Genomic DNA, 14,285 nt, shown 5'->3' on the forward strand with positions numbered 1-14,285 from the left:
GGCCTCTCGCTTGGATTTCAGTTTCCAGCAAAAGTGTGTGCCATTGTGTGGTGGTCGTGGAGGAGGGAGACCCAGGCGCCTGTCTATCGCTGGATGGGAGTGGAATTTGAAGAAAAAATGTCCTTACCCATGGTTGCGGATTCTTGCCTATCTGGCCGCCTCCAGTCCCGCCCACGAGACCTCCAGCTTTCATTCTCTTCCTAAATTAAAGCCTGAGGACTGAGGCCCTTCACGCGTAGCGTAGCCCCATCCCTGGTGCCCAAAGCCGGCCCTCGCGCGGCGGTTCTTAGCTTTTTAGTCTCTGTCACGCTAATACATGATGTCAGTCCAGGTCAGGGATGATTCCATGCAGGCGATTTTGACAGCAGTCATCATACCAAGCTATTAGGAAGTGTGATGTCAGTGCGTTCTGGAAGGACAGATAATATATAAACCATTTCTTGACACGGTATCTCACAAGGAAGCATCTGAGGCCATCAGTAAAAGAGGCATTTTAATTCATACACTAAAAATATTTGTGTTTAGTTAACATCGTGCAAATGTTGAAAGAAGTATTTATCATTTTGTAGGTATTTATCAATGTACTCAAAAAAGTCCCTATAGGAAGGAGGAGGTTTTGTTTTATTTCCATTCTGTCATAAACTGAGGAACAGAGATGTTATGTAACCACATAGTCTAAGTAAGTTAGTGAGAGAGCTCTATTTTTGAGACCAAACATTTTCTAAAACTGGAATAATTGGAAAAATCAAGTCCAAATTTAAGCAGATGCTTTAGGCTTAACATTATATGATAGCCAGAAGTTGTATTTTCATGGACCAAATACTTTGGGAGGCTAATCTGTGGGAGTTAATTTTACAGTGAACTCCATATGTGGCCCAAGATACAATTTTCTTTTCCTCCATCCATCCATTCAATAAGTATTTGTTCATTATCTATTATAGGTCCTCCACTTCATTTTGCCATTGAACATGATCCCTATGGACATTTAATAAGTAATTGTTGAAATGTAACTAAAATATGTATATTTTCTCCTGGCTCCAAGAAACTCAAGGAACATTATTATGAAAGAGTTAAAAACTGTAGACTTTCTTTGATACAAATGCAAAATCGTATTGATTACCTTTAAGTAGAAAGTCAAGGGAAAAAAATAAATTAGGAATCAGAAAGCTTTCTCCAGATTGTGCCGTATTCACAGTACCAACAATACCATGGTTTTTTTTTTTTCTCCTTTAAAACTCATTAAGCAAAGTTTAAAGGACATACATGATTGAAGGGGATATTCTTTTAATCACTTTAGAATGCAAAATAATCCTTAAAAGGTCTTGATCCTTATTTGGTATAATTTGGTATACTGGACAGGCTGGTTTCATTTGAGTTGAAAGCACTATATTTCTAGTTAAAATCAAGATCACATACAGTACCTTTTCTTCCCCCAATCTTAAGTCAGAATTGTCGACAATTAAGTAAACAAAATGCATCCCAAGTAGTCGTACATACACCTGGTTAAAATTAATTGGTTTAATAAAAATATAAAAACATACTCAATATGTTTATCTCAGTTATAGTTTTCATTTTTCTTGGATAATGCTTGAAATGATTCAAAACAATATCTAGATCCTTAAATGTTAAAATATTTTGTGTGAAATCTGCAAGATGCACCTAAAGGATGTACCATTTTTTGAAGTACAATATATTAGGAATAATTTTGTCCCTAACTCTCAGCTAGAGGGCTGAAACTGTATAACCAAGATCTAACTAATGTCTGCGTGTTAACAACTACACCTGAACTTACACAAACATTTTAGTATGTTATCTATCAAGTCACCTTGGAAGGCTGTCACTTACTGTGTGGGTGCTTCCATTGCTGCCTTTGCTCAAAACGTTTCTGGAGCTCTTTATTGGGCACTGCTTTCAGAACCCACAGCACATCTGGTTTAAGAGCCTGGGAGGTGGCAAGCCGTCTTCCTTTAGCATCCTTCAGTGCCCTGAAGAATAAGGTGGTGGTCAAGTCAGGATAATTTAATTTGGGGTCCAAACAAGCTGAAAGAAAATTAGATGGCTTCCCTCAATGACTTTTTAACTACTTCTAAAGTCATTGTACTAACGTATGGAAGCACTGCTGGAATAAGAGTAGCTGCCAAAGGACAGCCTTAAGAAAAGTGCTACACGTTATCTTTGATTGTCAATGAATTACTGACTTAACAATCATATACATGTAGTGCATTGGTATGCATGATGAAGAGATATTACTTCAAAAAGTTATATTGTCAAGAGTTTGCTTGGTTGATTCTAAATTTTTTGAGTATATAATTTTGGTATGATTTAAAAAGCTAGGTTCTAGAATATGGAATTGGGTGGGAAACAGTCAAGATGTCGTGGCTGCAGTTAGGGTTGCCCTATATAATTCCAGAGGATAGGCATTCAATATTCCTTGAAATATTAAAGAATCATACTCATTTAAGAAATCAAACATAACTTGTATTCTATTTGGTGAGCAAGGCTTTGACTATTACCAAGAACTTCACCTTCTCTTAGCCTATGGGTGAGGTCTAACCTGTGAGGTAAAACACTTGTCATTTTTAGTAGTCGATTATAAATACAGACTCAAAAGCATATATGCAGTGGAACCACCATATTGTTTTAAGTTAATAATATTCTACCTGCTATACAAAATACAGAATCATGAAACTCCTAGCCCAGTGAATTAAGCTCTTATTATAATATTCAAGGCCAGAATTTGGGAGATGGTATAGAAAGTCATCCAAGGAAAAGAGAGGGATGAGGGAGAAAGAGGTTAGTCATGGGGCTTTTAAATTATAATTAGTTGTATTCATCTGAGGGAACAACTTGCCATTGCTTTCCAAAAACCAGCAAACAATTTAAAATTGGAGGAAATAATTCAAATTCAACTCCAGCTGAGACTATACGGAAAACCAAGAAAAGCAGAAAGAATGTAATTAGCTGAGTAGGAATTTTCCTAACAGTTCAAGTCTAATACCTTTAGTATTATACAGAGGGCCAAGGGATCGTTAGTGATTAGCAAGAATCCAGACCATAATGATCAGGAGAGATCAAGGTCAATGGACAAAGATGAAAGAGCTTTCCTGCTTAAACCCAGTGTTGCAAATGCTGATGCTCTTACATAGGGAAGGTCAGCCAGCAGACAAAGAAATAGGGCAGCAGTCCCAAAGCAACAAGTAGAGTCATTCCTCTCTTTCACTCCAGAATTAGATTGCATATGGAGATTAACCAAGATTGAGCTGAGACAAAAAGAATATCATTCTTTCAGCCAGGTATAAAGTCTGGAACTGAGTCCTGTTTCTACTTTGATCAACTTGGGTGTTGTCCAGACATTGGGGAAGGGAAAACCTGCTGGGCCCTGGATACCAGCATTATACACCTAATTAAAAAGGTCAGTGAACAAGGTGGACAGACCTAATTCTAGATCTTTTCTGGGGAAAGATACTGGACTGCTTGTCCATTAGGTAGACAGAATGACTCTTAAAATGTATGTTAGGTGCCGGGTGCGGTGGCTCATGCCTGTAATCCCAGCACTTTGGGAGGCCAACGCAGGTGGATCACCTAAAGTCGGGAGTTTCAGACCAGCCTGGCCAACATGGTAAAACCCTGTCTCTACTAAAAATACAAAAATTAGCTGGACATGGTGACACACATCTGTCATCCCAGCTACTCGTGAGGCTGAGGCAAGAGAATCACTTGAATCCGGGAGGTCGAGGTTGCAGTGAGCTGAGACTGTGCCCCTGCACTCCACTCTGGGGGACAGAGCGAGACTCCATCTGAAAAACAAAGAAAAAAATAAACTTAGGGGTATAAGGGAGTATCAGTTATCTGGCAAACTGTCCATAAATAGTAACTGTGGAAAAACAAGTAACAGTGATTTTAGCCTTCCTTTTGAAATGGGTAGCCTAACCATCATGACTACCCATCTTTTTTTTTTTTTTTCCCTTGAGATAGGGTCTCATTCTGCCACCCAGGCTGGAAGTGCTGCAGTGGCGTGATCTCAGTTGCCTGCAACCTCCACCTCCCAGACTCAAGTCATCTTCCTACCTTGGCCCCCAAGTAATTGGAACCTCAGCCGTGTGCCACCACGCCTGGCTAAGTTTTTGTATTTTTGGTAGAGACAGGGTTTTGCCATGTTGCCCAGGCTGTTCTTGAACTCCTGAGCTCAAGCGATACTCCTGTCTCAGCCTCCCAAAGTGCTGGGATCACAGACATGAACCACTGCGCCCAGTCATGATTGCCCATCTTCTATTGATTTAAGAGTTCATCCAAATATTTTAAAATCTGAGTCTAAATATTAAATTTTGTGTATAGTGTTTATTGCTTCAGGAGTGGGGAGAGGGCCGTTTTCAGTGTGGTCCAGGTAGTTGTAATAGAAGCCTGGTGGGTATAGTTAGAAGTCCATCTTTTTCATAGAGAGAGGTTCCTGTTGTTAGATTCCAAAATTCACGTGTCAATCCAGAGTACAGAAAAGGTAGAGAATTGCCATGATAATTGAGAAGTGGTAGAAAGAGTCCTGGACCGGGAGTGGGAACTAGGTTTATCAGTCCCAATTATGTTTATTGAGGCAAATTTTAGTTTTCCTCATAGGCAAAATGTATATAATAGTAATATCTACTAGTCTACTTTGCAGGGTAGTTTGTGCCTCATCTGAGGTGAAGTAAGTGAAACACTTGCTGTGCATGTGCAGGATTTTGTGTGCTACAATGCAGGTTTTATAGGTAAAGATAATGCTTGTAGCCCTGGAATTGTCCAAATATATGAACCAAAATATAAAGATAGAAACCCACCCGTGGGAACTTGGGAGAAGAGAATAGTTTTAGCGTGGATGCTAGAGACAAATAGATAATATAGTGATTACTCCTCCTTTTTCAGATTCATAGGAAGTACCCTGTTGCCATTGCAAGAGACTTTGTTTTTAGCTTCCTGAAGACCTGTTGTGTATAAAGTAACCTTAAGATAGCCCCCTTTATACTATCAAGCTCAGTTCTGCAGCAGTGGCATTGAAAGGACAATCTTTCCTTGTGGAGAAAATTGACCAGACTCCTAGGCCTCGATTATTGTACTCCCAGTGGTCCTTCTTTTCATAGAGATTTCATTAATCCCCATTGCCATGTTCATGCCTTAAAGGAGAAGAAGGAGCTGACTTGAGTTCTACAGATTGGCTTAATCGGTCAGTTATGAACATTTTTTTAAAAAACAATTGTTATTCTTCCCATAGTAGCAATTCATTTCTGTTGCAGACACAGCAGAACCCCACCTCCCTGGATCCTGCAGACCATTAAAACAAAAATTAACAATTTAGTTTTCTCCTTCTTTCCTCTGTGTATTTAAAAGGTACAGAGGATTAAGGGGGAAAGGCAGTTTGCCTCTCTACCTTACAGAAACCCCTGTATAGATATAGACAGCATCATTGGCTCCCAACAACATGAAGCATTGGCTCCTAGAGAGGAGGGGGAAGTGGATGTGGGTGTCCTCAGGTAGGTATATACTCATCCTTTCTTCTGTGAGTTGCCAGATTTCACCTCGTGAAAAGTGAAAACAATGTCCCTTCTCTGAAGTCATGTTAGAGGGATGTTTCCTGGAGGCTTGTTGAGTATCCATACAGGGACGCTTCATAAGTTCACATTGTGTGAGGCACCATGTATGTGAGCCAGGACAGTACAGTGACAAAGGAAAAGGGGCATTTGATTCAGGCAGTATGTGTTTGAATATCTGATCTGCTTACCAGCTTAGTGGGTTGGGCAAATTTTTTCATCTCTCTGAGTCTCAGTTTCTTTATCTGCGAAATGGTAGTAATAACAGTGCTCACTTCTAAGGATTAGTGTGCACGAGGTAAGTGCATGACAAATGGGAGTTGTAATATTAGGCTCTGGGGAGTCAGGGAGGAACATAAAGAAATACAAGGCAAATGCCCATCTTCAAGGAGCTTTCAGTTTGGTTGGAAGGGACTGAATAAAAATAAAACTGACAATACAAGGCAGAAAATGGGAGCACCAAGTGAGTGCTGCAGATGATAAATTCAGCAGTCTGCCAAGGACTAGGATGATGGTTGAAAGGTTTCAGGACAGAGGTGGGAGTTACTCTCTGGATTTGCAGACTGGACAGGAGTCAGATATATAGAGTAAAATTGAGAAATCATCCCAGATGGTAAGAGGAAGGAGGGATCAGAACACAGAGCACACGCACAGCAGGGGTCAAAGTATGCCAGAGTGGAAAGTATACCAGCTTTTGAGCCAGATGTAAGAATCCTAGCGCTGCTATGAGACCTTAGTTGGTCGAGTACCTTAACTTCTTTAGCCTTCTACAGCCTTAAAATGGGTGTAATTATACCCACCTCTTAACTTGAAGGGATTAAATAAGATAATATTTGTAATGCCTAACATGGTGCCTGGCATCTTCAGTAAAATAAAGACAATTCATGTGATGTTTTCAGGGGACAAAGAGAGAGCTGTCTGCCTGAAGAGCTGTCTGGCCTTGTGTAGGCTAGTAGTGGAAAACACACCAGAACAGCTAATTAATGCCTATGGGGAGGGTAAGAAGGAGGCTTGAAAGTCAATTTAAGAAGCTGGGGCTGGCCGGGCACGGTGGCTCACGCCTGTAATCCCAGCACTTTGGGAGGCCGAGGCGGGCTAACCTGAGGTCAGGAGTTCAAGGCCAGCCTCAACATGGAGAAACCCCATCTCTGCTAAAAATACAAAGTTAGCTGGGCATGGTGGTGCATGCCTGTTAATCCCAGCTACTCGGGAGGCCGAGGCAGGAGAATTGCTTGAACCTGGGAGGCAGAGGTTGCAGTAAGCCGAGATTGCGCCATTGCACTCCATCCTGGGCAACAAGAGCGAAACTTCGTCTCCAAAAAAAAAAAAAAAAAAAAAAAAAAAAAAAAAAAAAAAACAGATAGAAAAAGAAGAAGAAGCTAGGGCTGTTATAGGCAATCAGAACTACCAAGGCAAAGATAGTTAATCTTAAGGCACTCTGAAAGCTGTGTTGGAGGAAGGAAGAAACTCACTCCTTTATGTGTAAAGTGATCAGAGTCTAGATTAGGATAGTGGAAGGGTTAGTAGACCTGGTTGATGTGTTCTTTTTAAAGTTATATTCATAAAAGCAGTTTAGGGCTCAGCAGTTGGGAATAGGGGGGAGCTTTTTTGTTTGTTTTGTTTGTAGACTCCTAATATTTAGGACAATTATTAATTGTCCACAATAAAACTAGGATAGACCCACGACTTTGGAAAAGGAGTTCACTCAGTATTCAGGGACAGTAAAAGGTGAGAAGTAACTCTGATGCTAAATAAACTCTATAATTTGCTTTAGCTTATAAAATAGCCCCTTTTAAAAGCCCCTTCCCCCTTCCTATTATTAATACAGATGGAATATCTGCCAACCACTGATTTTCAGGAAGACACAAGTACAGATCATTTATCGCTGTACAGAGTTTGCAGTTAGGATTGTAATACCAAGAGGGGTTGGGGCAAAGGGTGAAGATGCTGCCAGCAAAGTAGTAATGTTGATGATTTTATTTATTTGGTAATAATGAAATTCTGTTCTCTCCTGGGGTTTAGAAGTGATTTAGTTAAAAAACAAACCTAGGAAATAGTTTTGGATACTAGGAATTAATGTATAAAGTCTCACATTTTCTACCTTTCTCTTTTTTTCTGCCTTTAGTAGTTTTGCAATGGGAGAATACATGGTAGATAATTGTATTTTAAGGAAAATCACACTGATTATGTATATGAACACTGGTTTTTAAAACGTTCGGAAATCCTAACTGTGGTAAGCCTTAAACATATTAAATAGGAAAGGATAACTGACCTACCTCTGATTTCCTGAACTTTGCTGTTCTCTTATTTGGCTGCAAGGGCAACATCATGCCAATAGCTCTGGGGTGCCTGAATAGTGCATTGCTTCCCTTGGAAGGAAGATGTACATGAAAGAATTTTGTGTGCAATGGTTGACAAACACAGAAAGAAGATAAGTGACTAAGAAAAAGGTAGGCCCTGTAAGGTTAGAGGAAAAGCCAGCTGGCTTAGTCCTAGTGCTTCGAGCAGCAGGAACAAGGAGTGTTCATTTCATTTCTCATCTCCTGAGTTTATTTAAATCATCTGCTGGGGTAGGGGAAGGAAAGAAAACATGATGTATGAGGCTGATTAAGATGCAAACATGCAGATTATATCAGGCTACTGACAGTCCTTTTCATTCCAGCCTAGAAAGAGAAGACGGTATAAGAAACCTGATCGAAGGGAAGGGAGAGGAGAAAGCAAAAGATGTCTCTTCACTTTTTAATGGAAGAGTTTATGGATATCTATTGGTTTTGGATTTCTGGTATCCATGCCACCCTAACCGATCATCCAAACTAGCCCCTGGCTGAAAGCCTGGCCAGGGGGTTTGGACCAGGGGCAGATGCCATTGGGAAGAGGGTCTTCAGGGGCTGCTGGCATTAATTTTGCTAAAGAGACCTCATTAGAGACCAAGCCTCCTCTTGCCTACAGGTGTTGGGCCTTGGAGAGGGCCTCCATGGAGATTTCAGCCTTACCCCCTCCTCCAACCTCTCTGCCTTCTGCTTTTGCATTGGGACGTCTTTTTCTCTCTTCCCCCTTTTTTCAATTAAATGAATTAATTACCAGGCGTTTAACTTTTTGCCAGACTCTTTTATTATGCCCAGAGTTGTTGCTGAGTGGCAAAGGGAAGTAATAACATTCACAGTGAGGGGCAAATCCTGTTAATGAACAAATTAAAGTTCAAACAGTGATTCAAGTTCACAACCTCTCTGTGGCTCTTCTCTTTAATAAGAGTTATACATGTTACTTTCCTCGCTCTTTTCTCCCTTTTATTACTTTTTAAGCTTTTCATCAACACTGCTGGGGCATATTTGAGGCTCCCAACCTTTCAGCCCTGACAAGGACTCGAGCAGTTATAATCCTGTCTTAATTTGGCAACTTTTGTAAAACACATAAAGGGCCCAGGGTCACCTTTGGTCGCCAAGGCCCCGGGTGACCCTATGCTTCCACCTCCTGCCAGGGCTGCATGGGCCACTCTTCTCAGTATTCATGCCCCTCTGGCAGTCAGGATCAGAAGATTCACCTTCCTGCCCCGACACAACCAGGCAGAACCTGTCCACAAATGAAGTATTCGATCCCTTTCTTCTCTCGGTCCCCTCTCCAACAGTCCTTTCTACCCAGCAGCTCTGTGGGGGGAAGGGGCCGCTATGGGGAGGGAGGAGCCTACGGACTAAAAGCTGGAAACCTTTATGGGGAAATGGAGTTGAGGTGAGACGGATGCCCGACCCCCTCTCCACTACCACTACCGAATGCTGCTCGTCTCGCTGAGGTCGCCTCACCACCCTGTTCCAAGTGCAGGAGGCCCATTCCTCCTTAGGACCCTGACCTGAGCAAAGCCTGGGCCTGGCGGGAAGAGCCCAGGAGGGGTCTGGTCCCCGCCTACTTCTCTCCCCTCTCTCTCTCTGTCTTTTTTTTTTTTTGTACTGTGGATTGCGTGGGGGTCTTTTCCACCTCCGCGCCGGCTTCTCACCACCATCCCCCGAGCATGACTAGATATCATCACCATGACAACTGCAATCTATGAGCATACACATAATAGAGATGAAATAGACAAAAGATTAGCATGCCATGAAAAGTACAATAAGTTTCTTATTTAGCATTTAGATAACTGTCTTTCCTTCGGAGCAAGCTTCAAAGTTGAAGCCAGTTTAGACCAAGAGGATTAATTCTTTCTCCCGCATGCTTCATTGAATCTCTCATTACCAAACTTTGTCTGTATTGATGTAAGATTTGATTGAAGATTAGAGCATTTAGCAAATCTTGCTTTTCTGCATGTATCAGGTCCTTTCAAGCACGGATCTCGGTGCCCAGTGGTCAATACCCTTACTTTTATCCAGTGTCTGCTTCATTTAAACTTAATCAACTCCATCAATGAACTGGAACAGGGAAACGTCCCTGTGGTAAGAATGTTGTGCTTTTGTGGGATAATTCTTTGCTCTTTCCCGATCTGTTGGCGTTAAACCTAAAATTGCACTATGATGAACTTTTTTTTTTTAATCAATATGATAATGACAATTGGGTCTGAAAGCTCTGGGAGGACTTGGAGTAGAGTGGGATCTGGCCCCCATTACCAAAATAACTTCTTGTTCTGCGATAGTCGGACTCCTTTTGTGTGGCTTTAATACCTTTTCTTCCCTGACATTGAATATTGCTCAAGCTGGAAAATGATGCATCTTTGTAGGGAAGGCTCGTATGTCACAGCCAGAAAGTGAAGCAGACCGATTGGTTGTGTGAATTATCTGACTTGCTGCACTGAATTATTTGCACTGTTTCCCTACCTAGTCAACAAGTTCCTGAGGTATAGTAGAGATCAATCAAAACTGACAGCCCACATGTGAAGGCTTTACTGTGTAAATCTGGTGCACTCATCCTGGCCATGCCGGCCCTGGCATCTGTATATCATTTTTATACTGCTACCAGTAGAGCAATTTCAAAAGTATTTGCAAGGAAAATGCGTGTCCCCATCTGTTCCTGGAAGCATAAATGTGCCACCTTCAGAGAGTTTTCACTGGTAATCATATCTTTAATGATCAACAGACTAGTGATATATACCTTTCCATAAAATGGGGTTTTCTTCACTTTATTGTGATTGGCTAGAATAAATAACTTTTCCATATGTTAGGGAGATAAAATATAAGATTAGCAGAGGTCGTTTGTTGGATAGTAAACAAAAGAAACAATTCATTCCAAATAATCTTTGAAAAGAAGCAACGACAAAATTAAGTTGTAATCACAGAGTATCTAAGGCCCCAACATCAGAAAACAGACCTCGTTCCTCCTTGGAAAAGGAGCCGTTTAAGAGCAGAAACTCAAGAATCTTCCAGGGGACTCTGGTGACTTATTCCTAGAGTCAGAGGGAGGGACAGGATAGGGAAGGAGAGGCTGGAATAATACTTGTTTGTTCAACTTCTGTTGTAGGATTATATTTCCTTTCTCTTATCTCAGGTGCTATTTGGCCACCTCCACTGCAGCACCCTGGGTAAATTGGTAGGTGATGTGTTCAGAAAGCAAGAAAATGCCACTCTACTGAATTGCTCTTCAGGCCTTTCAAGGAGATGGGGATTGTTCACATACTTTAAAATAAAGGTTAACTTCCCCTAGCCAGAGATTTCTCTTTTCCCATAGAAAAAGATGTCAGAGGGTGGGGCAAAGTTCCCAGGTTTACGTGAAATTCCAAAACCTAGGGAAAGGGGCCTCAAGAAATAGCCAAAACTCCCTGGAGAAACCCCAGGAAATGTTCTTAGTCATCGAATGCCACCTGTATAGGTAACAGTCTGCAGATACAATCAGGCCCTGACCACTATCCTTCCTCCTCCCACACACCCATGCTCAGCGCCAAGTTTCCTTTTTCTCAGATGCAGCCACTTTCAGTTTGCTGAGCCATCTGTTTTTTTTTGTTTTTTGTTTTTTGTTTTTTTTGACAGGGTCTCGCTCTGTCACCCAGGCTGGAGTGCAGTGGTGTGATCTCAGCGCACTGCAACCTCCAGCTCCCGGGTTCAAGTGATTCTCATGCCTCAGCCTCCTGAGCAGCTGGGATTATAGGTGCCTGCCACAATACTGGGCTATTTTTTTTTTTGTATTTTTAATAGAGACCAGGTTTCACCCTGTTGGTCAGACTGGTCTCAAACTCCTGACCTCAAGTGATCTGCCCACCTCAGCCTCCCAAAGTGCTGGGATTACAGGCATGAGCCATCGCGCCCAGCCTGCTGAGCCATCTTGGCGAAATTTGGAAGCTTCTCCTTCAAGATTCTGGGCCCAGAGGTTTGGAGGCAGTGACTGCCTGCTTAGGAGACTACAATTCTATTTTGTTTCCAGGGTTAGGACAGAACTTCCCATTCCACAAAGGACTGATATTAGTTGCAGGTCACCAGAATCTGAATGATGCCCTCAGCCTTTGTGCTCTCCAGAAAATAGGTGTGAGCTATGAGGACCTGCTCCCTGTGGTCAGGACTTGAGAAGGAATTGGGGGAGGTTCTCTTTAAATACTGGGAACAGACTCTGGTTCTGCATTCTTTCCTGTTATCTCTTGTTATGTATATGTTATATATTTATGATCTCCCTACCCCCTCATCCCCACTGCTTCCACCCTTATTCCACAAATTCTTTGCTGTACCCAAATGCCTACTGCTTTTCCTGCAGCAGGAGTGTGTAGCAGAAGTGTGTTAGTTTCAATGTGGGAAAGGTGGTCTGTAGGCAGATCCTAAGCAAGAAGTTTCCATTAGCATCTCAGATCAAATTTGTGTTTATTTCCTGGCCCTAGAGAGACTTGGGAAAAACTTTTAGGACAGCAGAAAAACAGCTCACCCAAAGCCCATGGTGAGAAAAAAAAATGAGTAACTAAGTAAATACTTTTTTATTCTTAATTTTAGAAACAGAATATATATATACACATACACATACACACATACACACACACACTTTTTTTTTTTTTTTTTTTTTGAGACGGAGTTTCGCTCTTGTTGTCCAGGCTGGAGTGCAATGGCACAATCTCGGCTCACTGCAACCTCCGCCTCAGGGGTTCAAGTGATTCTCCTGCCTCAGCCTCCTGAGTAGCTGGGATTACAGGCATGCACCACCACGCTTGGCTAATTTTGTATTTTTAGCAGAGACGGGGTTTCACCATGTTGACCAGGCTGGTCTCAAACTACTGACCTCAGATGATCCACCTGCCTCGGCCTCCCAAAGTGCTGGGATTACAGGCGTGAGCCACCATGCCCAGCCTAGAAACAGAATCTTATAGGCTGGTTTGCACATAGGCAGGTATAGACATATAAGTCTAGACTTACAAGTAGATCACACTGACCTGAAACCACATTTCCTGTAGTATGCAGTTAGACTAAAAGAAAGTCACATTTGTGTTTTCCACATTGTGATGAGATGCACTCCTTGTCTTCAGTGAATTCTCTTGCCACAAGGAAATTCTGGCATGTGTTGTATGTGAAATGTGATGTGTACTCAATTATAAAAATTGAGTTTCCTGATTTCTATGTCTTTAAATTTGATACACATTTTGTATTGAATTTCTATGTTAATTGTTTTCATAAAGTGAAAAGAAGTAAAAACCTCACCAACTGGTTTTGTGTAGAAGAGGTAAATCTGTGACTTTTGCTTCTTCCCTTGTCCAGGAGGATGAGGCTGTCATTACTACAGTTAGGACCGTTTCATACTCCGTGCTCTTTTGCTATGCCGGGGTTACTGTCTAACCCACAAGCCTCTGCCAGGAATGTTGCCATACACACTGGAGTGGAAGACACCTGCGGAGCTCATCTGTGGGGCTCATGTTGGCTGAGGCTCTGAACTGCAGAATTGCAGGCATCCAAGGGAGCGCCCCAGGCACCCAGTTTTCCCTAAACCTTAGATCAGAGCCATTTGCAGCACAGAGTTGTGTGCTGTTTCAAAACCACAAACCCTGTATATATGCCCCTCCATTGCGGAGGTGGACATCTTGGCAAATGTAGGATGAAGATTGAAAATTAAAAAACAAACACACTGTGTTCAGCGTGAAAATTACATACATTGACAATACTGTCTCTTTTCCTCCACAGTCTTACTGCCACCAAGCAGCCTCAGTCAGTCCGTGCTTATTTCACTGAAAATGTACTTAATCTCAGAAAAGCTAAGCTATCTATACGTAAGAACATAATTTGTTAGTCAGTTTTATGAAAACAAAACCCCTCTCACCTTAGAAGAAAATATTTAACCTAAGATATAGTTGAATAAAGTGCTAATTTGAAATACTGCCTCATGATTTGTAATATGCATACATATGTAATACTATTTGTTTTTTGGGTGTACCTTAACAAGACACGGATGAGCAAACTATATGGTGTGTGCTGGAAAGAAATTCCGTTTTAAATGACCTTAAGGAAATGGCTTGTTTGGTTAAGGAAAATAAACTCAATTGACAGTTAAGGTGAAATGAACTTGTAAAATTTGGTATCAGTTACAAGTCTTATCGATAAAATGCTACCTGGATCTTTAAAATGCCAAGGTGTTCAAAGTTATCAGAAAAATTTAAATTGGGGGGGTTGAAGTTTTTTTGTTGTTGTCGTTATTGTTCTCCCTCGCACTGAACAGCATAGAAGTAGTAGTTTTGGTCACTTCAGGCTTCTATTGGGGGATTTTCATCTTGTTCCAGAAGGAAGTAGCAGGAAAGCAACTTGTATAGTTAACAGCCTCAGTCTAAAAGGCATTATTTCCAGGCAGAAT

Source organism: Colobus angolensis, unplaced genomic scaffold, assembly GCF_000951035.1.
Source record: "Colobus angolensis palliatus isolate OR3802 unplaced genomic scaffold, Cang.pa_1.0 Scaffold41, whole genome shotgun sequence".
Taxonomy (NCBI): Eukaryota; Metazoa; Chordata; class Mammalia; order Primates; family Cercopithecidae; genus Colobus; species Colobus angolensis.